Genomic DNA, 7,028 nt, shown 5'->3' with positions numbered 1-7,028 from the left:
ATATAAAAGGTAACCAGCCAGATCCACATTTGCAAATAGAGACAAACAATTAAAAAAAGACTAAAATCGCCTGTTCTTACTTACTATTTGAACAGAAACTTAGAGAGCCTGTAGTAATGTCTGATCTCTCTCAGACCCCCCAAGAGAAGAACACACAACGGACAAAGAACCCACCCAAAAGCTTCCCTGCACCCAAATTTAAAAATATCTTGTCTCCTGATTGGTCCTCTGGTCAGGTGTTTGGTTCCCTGTTTGTTAACCCTTTACAGGAAAGAGACATTAACCCTTAACAATCTGTTTATGACAACCTGGAACTCAATGCTAAAGTTCAAAGAGCTTATTCAAGGGTCCAGGGAGGAGTTCAGAGCCCTACTAGAGGAGGGCAAGAATGTAGCCAGAACATCTCTGCAAGCCTCGACAGATGTGGCAGACTCGGTGGCTAGGACTCTAGCCTCGGGCATAACTATGCACCACATCTCCTGGCTACAGTCTCTGGTCTCCCATTGGAACTCCAGCAAACTATTCAGGATCTACCCTTCTGATGGCCATGATCTGTTTTTGGACAAGACAGACTCCAGACTTCAGAGTCTGAAGGACAACTGGGCATGCATACCCTGGTGACACAACGTAGGCCCTTCCAACCCCAACCTCAGCGCACCTACCCTAATCCCCGGCCACATCTCCTAGAGAACTCCTGTCTCGGACGGGGTGGTAGGCGGAGACCATCTGGTCCTCAGTCCAGAATCAGGGCCTCCCCAAACCATTGGCAGGGTCCAAACAAAATTTTTGAAGGTGTGCCCGAGGGTGGAGCATCAGTCTCCTTCCAGGATCCTTCCCTGCCTTTCAACAACCACCTGTCCTATTTCCTTCCTATATGGTCCCATATAACGTCAGACCATTGGGTCCTATGTATGGTGGAAAGTGGATACCGCCTTCAATTTGTTTCCCCCCCCCCATCCCTCTTCAGGGACCCCTCTCACGAGCAGCTCCTTATGCAGATGGTGCAATTGCTCCTTGCCATAGGGGCAGAGGAGGAGGTTCCTCAGGAGCTACAGGGCAAGAGATTCTACTCATGATACTTCCTTATCCCCAAAGCAAAGGTGGGTCTCAGATCCATTTGGTGAAGTTGAAGTTCCACATGGTCTCCCTGAGCATGATCATACCTTCCCTGGATCCAGGAGACTTGTATGCCGCTCTCAATATGAAAAATGTGTACGTTCACATTGCCATTTGTCCGGCCCACAGGCAATTCCTGAGGTTTATCAATTCACGGTGCTCCCATTCGGTCTGTCGATGGCCTCGTGAGTGTTCACCAAGTGCATGTCAGTTGTCGCAGCCTTTCTCTGCAGGAGACAGGTACAGGGATATCCCTACCTTGACGACTGGCTGCTGTGGGGGCGCTCCAGGGAGCAGGGGGAGTCCTAAATCCAGTTGGTCAAAGACACTTTAGAGACACTAGGACTCCTCTTCAGCATGGACAAGTCAACACTGTCTCCAACCCAAAGAATAGAATTAAATTGGGGGTGGTGTTGGATTCTGTGCAGGGGAGAGCAATCCTGCTGGAGTCCAGATTTCAAACAATGACAGGCAACACCCCACCACAACCACAAGAGGATGCCTGAATCTCTTTGAGCACATGGCAGCCTGAACCTGTATGGTCAGGCATGCTCGGCTCAGGTAACTTCAGGCCTGGCTCACCTCAACTTATCTTCCAGGTCAGGACAGTTTTTGGCTTTGGTAGAGATGGTATCAGAGCAAGTTCTAGAATCCTTTCGGTGGTCGCTAGATCCTCATGTGGTTCACAGAGTCCCTTTCAGCACCCCTCATCCCTCCATGACCCTGGTAACAGATGCATAAGCTCTTGGCTGGGGGGCCCACCTAGAAGACCTACGGATGCAGGGTCAGTGGTCACGGACCAAGCTCTCACTTCATATCAACATCAAGAAGTTCAGAGCGATGCAACTAGCCGGCCAGACTTTCCTGACCAGAATGCAGGGGCAGTGCACGGTGGTGATGACCTACAACACCATCGCCATGTTTTACATAAGCAGGACGGAGCCTGTTTCTCCCCTCTGTATTGCAAAGCTCTCCAGCTTTAGGAATTCTGTATAGGACATCTCCAGGTGAATGGAGTGGGCTATCTCCCAAGAGTGTGGAACAAGCTTGCAGACCACCTCAGCAGGTCATTTCGCAACCACAAGTGCTCCATCCATCCAGATGTCATACATTCCATCTTCCAAAGGTGGGGATTTCCTCAGGTAGATCTTTTTGCCACCAAGAGCAACAGGAAGTGTCTAATGTTCTGCTCCTTCCAGAAAGTCAGCCTGGACCCCATCTTGGACATGTTCATGCTTCCCTGGGGAGGCTGCCTCCTGTATGCCTTCCCCCTAATCCCACTCGTCCACAAAGTGCTCCTCAAGATCCATGGAGGTGATTCTGCTGGCCCCAGCGTGACCACGCCAACATTGGTATACCATGCTTCTGGAGCTGTCCATGGACACCCTGCTCGCACTGCTGCTCGACCCTGATCTGGTCACACAGGACCATGGTTGCCTCCTTCACCCAGACCTCCAGTTCCTCCACCTCATAGCTTGGAAGCTTCATGGTTAAATCCTATGGAGCTCCAATGCTCAGAACAGGTGAGGGAGGTACTGCTTAGTCGCAGGAAACCTTCCACCAGAGCCACTTACCTAGCTAAGTGGAAAAGGTTCTCATGCTGCTGTGAACACTACCCCCTCTCCTCCCTTCAAGCATCTATACCACTCATCCTTGAGTATCTGTTACACCTGAAACAGCAGGCGTTGGCAGGTTCATCTGTCAGGGTGCACTTTGTGGCCATCTTGATGTTTCACCCAGGAGAGCTGGGGTGCTCTATATTGGTCAATCCCATAGTGGGGCATTTCCTGAAGGGCAGAGAGAGACTATATCCACATTTGTGACTAGTGGTACCTATTTGCGATATCAATCTTCTCTTCTTCAGGTTAATGGCGGCCTGGTTGGAAGCACTGACAGCAGGCTCCCTTCTTACCTCTTGTGGAAGGTGGCATTCCTATTTGCATTATATCAGCCAGCAGGGGGTCAGAGTTAAAAGCACTAACTGATGATCCTCCCTCCCATCTCATAACACTTGTTCTTCGAGATGTGTTGTTCACATCCATTCCAATACTCATCCTTCTTCTCGTCTGTTCGAGTAGCTGGCAAGAAGGAACTGAAGGGGGGTTGGGTCGGCAAGGTCACATATTGAAAGCCATGAAGGCGCCACTCCAGGGGCTCCCTAACTGACCCGATGAGAGCTGTTAAGGGAAAAGGTTTCCGAGGACCATGCCATGTGGCGCAAGCCCACCTGATTGGCACTGACATAAACAACAGTTAACAAGAAGATGAGTAACTGTTTTTCCCTATTCTTAAACAGTACATAAAGTGAGGTAACACAAAGAGGAGCAAAAAGCAAATCCCCAGCTCCAAGCATCCCCTTACTTTCCAACAGTTAAGTCAGATCTGAATTCTGTCATTTAGGGTTGGGGGAGTGATAAAGCCCTAGACAGAGTGACTCTGCCATTTGAGAAGCCCAGCTCCGAAGGGCAGCAAGGTTGAGCTCTATCCAAAGGCAGTTTGCAGAGTGGGGTGACAACTGGATGAGGGGTGTTCTGGGGGACAGTTTGCTAGGGAACACCAGTGCCTCTCAAGCAGTAGGTGGTGCTTATGTCCTCTTACCTGCTCGGGGGAGGACGTTAGAGATCCAACCCTGTTGCCATGACTGCTCACTTGGCTGCCAGCCCCAGCACAAGCTACAGAAAGGCGTCTGCAAAAATAACCCTCCCACGTGGTTTCCTTGGATGACTTTTGTCTGCGAACCACAGAGATGACCCCGCAGCACCCCACACCCGTCTCATGACAGAGAGGAGGGGCGGGGCCCGGCTCGGTGCTGGTGCTTGAGCGGGGAGGCGGGGTCTGCGGCAGCCGGCGGCTCGCGGAGCGGCTCCAGGACGGTACGGGGGCCGCGGGGCCGCGCCTGGAGACGGAGTGGGGGCGGGGCGGAGCGGGGCGGCTGGGCCCGCGAGGGGCAGGGGCTGGACTGGGGACCCTGCTCTATGTCGTCGGGACGCCGCCCCCCCCCCCCCCCCCCCCCCGGATTTAGCTGGAAGGGGCAAGAGCCGCGGCCAGTCCCGGGAGAGGCGGGTGCAAGTCAATCTCGTGGCCTCACGGGGACGTACTCTGCAAGAGCAGCTAATCCGGGGGAGCGCCTCGGTGCGCACGTTTAGCCTGGAATTAGGAGTGCTTTGTTGTGTACTAGGATGAAGCGAATTCGGAACAGGGCAGTCTGGAATAAGAGCATCCACACATGGCGATACCAGGAACTGTTAAATCTGCTTTAAATTCATACCCTATTAATTTTCTTGCATAGCCAAGGTCCTAATCTGTCCAGCCAGGGCGCGGGTCTTCTCGCTCTGCAGCACAGGGTGGCTTGGTTGAAAAACTTTACTTTGTCTAGTGAAAAGAAATGTCTAATGAACAGCAAAAGACTTTTTTCTATACTAGAAAATGTATCCATTGTTGACAATGGGTGGAACTGAATGGGACTGGACTCTTTCATTGCAAACATAAGCAGGACAAAACTATGTTAGGCACCTTCAGAAACTAGGTTTTAATTTTGTTCTGAGAAGCGCTCAGCTATGGTGGTTTCTGAACTGATGCTAAACGTGGTTTGGTCTTGTCCGTACTGTTTTGAGCGCCTGCTTAGCTGTGTACAGTGCTGATGCCCATTGTTAGCAATGGATATTCTTCCTAATGTAGTTACAACCTTATTATTCTATCCACTTTCCTATCTTCAGTGAGGTCCTGTTTATCCTAGAGCTAACACTGGCACAACCTCACTAGTATTAGCAATGTTAGAAACTCTAGTGTAGATGGGCCACCAGCTGCCCTCACTGTCGCTGGCACTTTTTGATTATATTTGTTCTGTTACTGAAATATCGGGTCTGCCTAGCTGAGAGCCAATAACAGCCTGACAGGGATAAGGAAAAATGCTTTATTCTGCAGAAGACAGGAGAGCCTGTACCTTGGTACAAAAGACTGGCTTACACAAATTTCACAAACCTTTTATACACATTCAGACAAAGATCCTTGTGTGTTAACACTTCATTGGTAAGTGTAAAATCTTGTGCTTCCGTTATCTGTTCAGTAAAAACTGGTTTGAAGCAAGATTTCTCTGCTTTGAGGCAGAAAGAAAAAGATAATGCAAAAGTTCAGGCTACTGTGTCCATGAGCAGTACTGTGTACTGCTCCCCCCCGTACTGGCAGCTTGTAAACCATTAAGGGGGCCAACAGCCAGCTTTCACAGTTTTAGGCAGGGTTTGCTGGAACAGTTCTTAAAATGCTGGTAGCTCATTTATGCTAGGGCTCCTGACATTGCAAACCTAGTGGACATAAACTGGTGCTAGCTCTGGTGGGAAATTTCAGAAACATTTCCTTAGGGTAGATGGGGTGTGGGAGTACTTTTGGCTGCATTCCCTTAAACTTTCAGACTTCTCACCCACTCATTATGATTAATGTTCTTTACATCTAAATGAAATATCATTAGGGTTTTTGTTAAATCTTTCACAAAATTTACCCTTCATTTTGATTGCCATTAGAGAAAGTTGACAATAAGGGGACTAGCAAATGAAATTTGTGTTGGTGTTTGGAATGTGTGCTACAACACAGTTCCTCTAGGATTAAAGGTGTTAATCAGAGCTAGCTCTACTGTACATGCAATTTCTTAGAACAACAAAATACAGTATTAGAGGAGTCAAAATGTTTATAAGCTTTTCAGTTTGCTTAGGGCAGCAAAAACCCAATTTGTAACACTAACCAAACAAGACAGAAAAGGGTAGTCATTTAATGAGGTTAAAGGAAAATCCAAGTGATATCAGAGTCCAAAGAGGGATTGTTGAACAAGCATACGTTGTTACCATTTTGTCATTAAATATTTACACAGCACCAGAAGTGTGGATAGTACAAAATTATAAAAAGACAGTTTGATGTAAATGAGACATAGTGCATCAAGCAATGACAGCAAACAGCCTCTCTTCTTTTGAAAAACAAAACCTCTTAATGTATTTTCAGAAGATGAACTCAGAACTGATGGAGCAGGAGAGAGGGTTAGCAGTGGAAGGTGTTCTTGGTTCTTCTCAACACTTGTGTAACCTTGGGTGACACTTAGCTGATCTGTTCTTCAGTTTGCCCTCTCTAAATAACAGGGTCTGATTTATCATTTGATGATATTGCCACTGGAATTAAGAATCTTAAGCCTAAAAGGGGAGTGAATAAGGGAAACCTCTTGTGCCTCTTCTGCTGAAAATATGAATATATTATTTTGAGTAGTTTTGGTGTTAGAGGTTTCTATTCTGAAAATAACAATAAGCTGAAATAAATGTAACGTACCCTTTGTACTGTGATTTGTGAGATCTGTTTTGACTGTAACCCATTCTTTTTATTGTTTATCACACATCCAGTGTCTTGATCCTTAATTTTTGGATTTTTTATTTTAAAATGATAGATTTACTAATCATTCTCTGAACAAGCATGAGTTGGATCTGTTTATTAAGACACACTCTTACCCTGCTAAGGCATCTAAATTTACTTTCCTTATTGGGAGATTAATATTATTCATCAAACGTGCACGTGTGTGCACTCACACACACCATCCTACAGGCTTGATGAATAATATTTCTCTCCCAATAAAGAAAGTAAATATAACGGCTTAACAGATTAATAACAGAATGTCTTAATAAAAAGTTCCAGTGTGCGACTGGATAGTGTAGTGGTTAAGAGAGCTGCCCTTTGATACGGGAGACCGCCCTTTGGTACGAGAGACCGGGGTTCAAGTCCCAGTTGGTACCCAACTTTCCAATAGGGGTCCTTGGGCAAAAGACCCCCTAACTCTTCACCTGCCTACCTCAAATATGAGAGTGACACGAACTAGGAGAGTCATGCCGGCTCAGACGTCACCCGGATTAACAAGGTCCGCGCCAGATGTTGAGGAACCA

The 7,028-nt window shown here is 47.5% G+C and overlaps 1 protein-coding gene across 1 annotated transcript in view; it reads left to right on the top strand.

Moving 5' to 3' along the window:
* Positions 1-3,938: 3,938 nt before the first annotated feature.
* Positions 3,939-7,028, top strand: part of NEK5 (NIMA related kinase 5) — a 76,656-nt gene continuing 73,566 nt past the window's right edge. The window contains exon 1 of the mRNA XM_075061610.1: positions 3,939-3,989. The gene's annotated coding sequence lies outside the window, so the exon portion shown is untranslated. The remainder of the gene's footprint in view (positions 3,990-7,028) is intronic.

This window comes from Chelonoidis abingdonii, chromosome 1 (genome assembly GCF_003597395.2).
Source record: "Chelonoidis abingdonii isolate Lonesome George chromosome 1, CheloAbing_2.0, whole genome shotgun sequence".
Lineage (NCBI taxonomy): Eukaryota > Metazoa > Chordata > Testudines > Testudinidae > Chelonoidis > Chelonoidis abingdonii.
The sequence above is the reverse complement of the archived record's forward strand: the minus strand, read 5'-3'. Positions and strand labels throughout refer to the sequence as shown.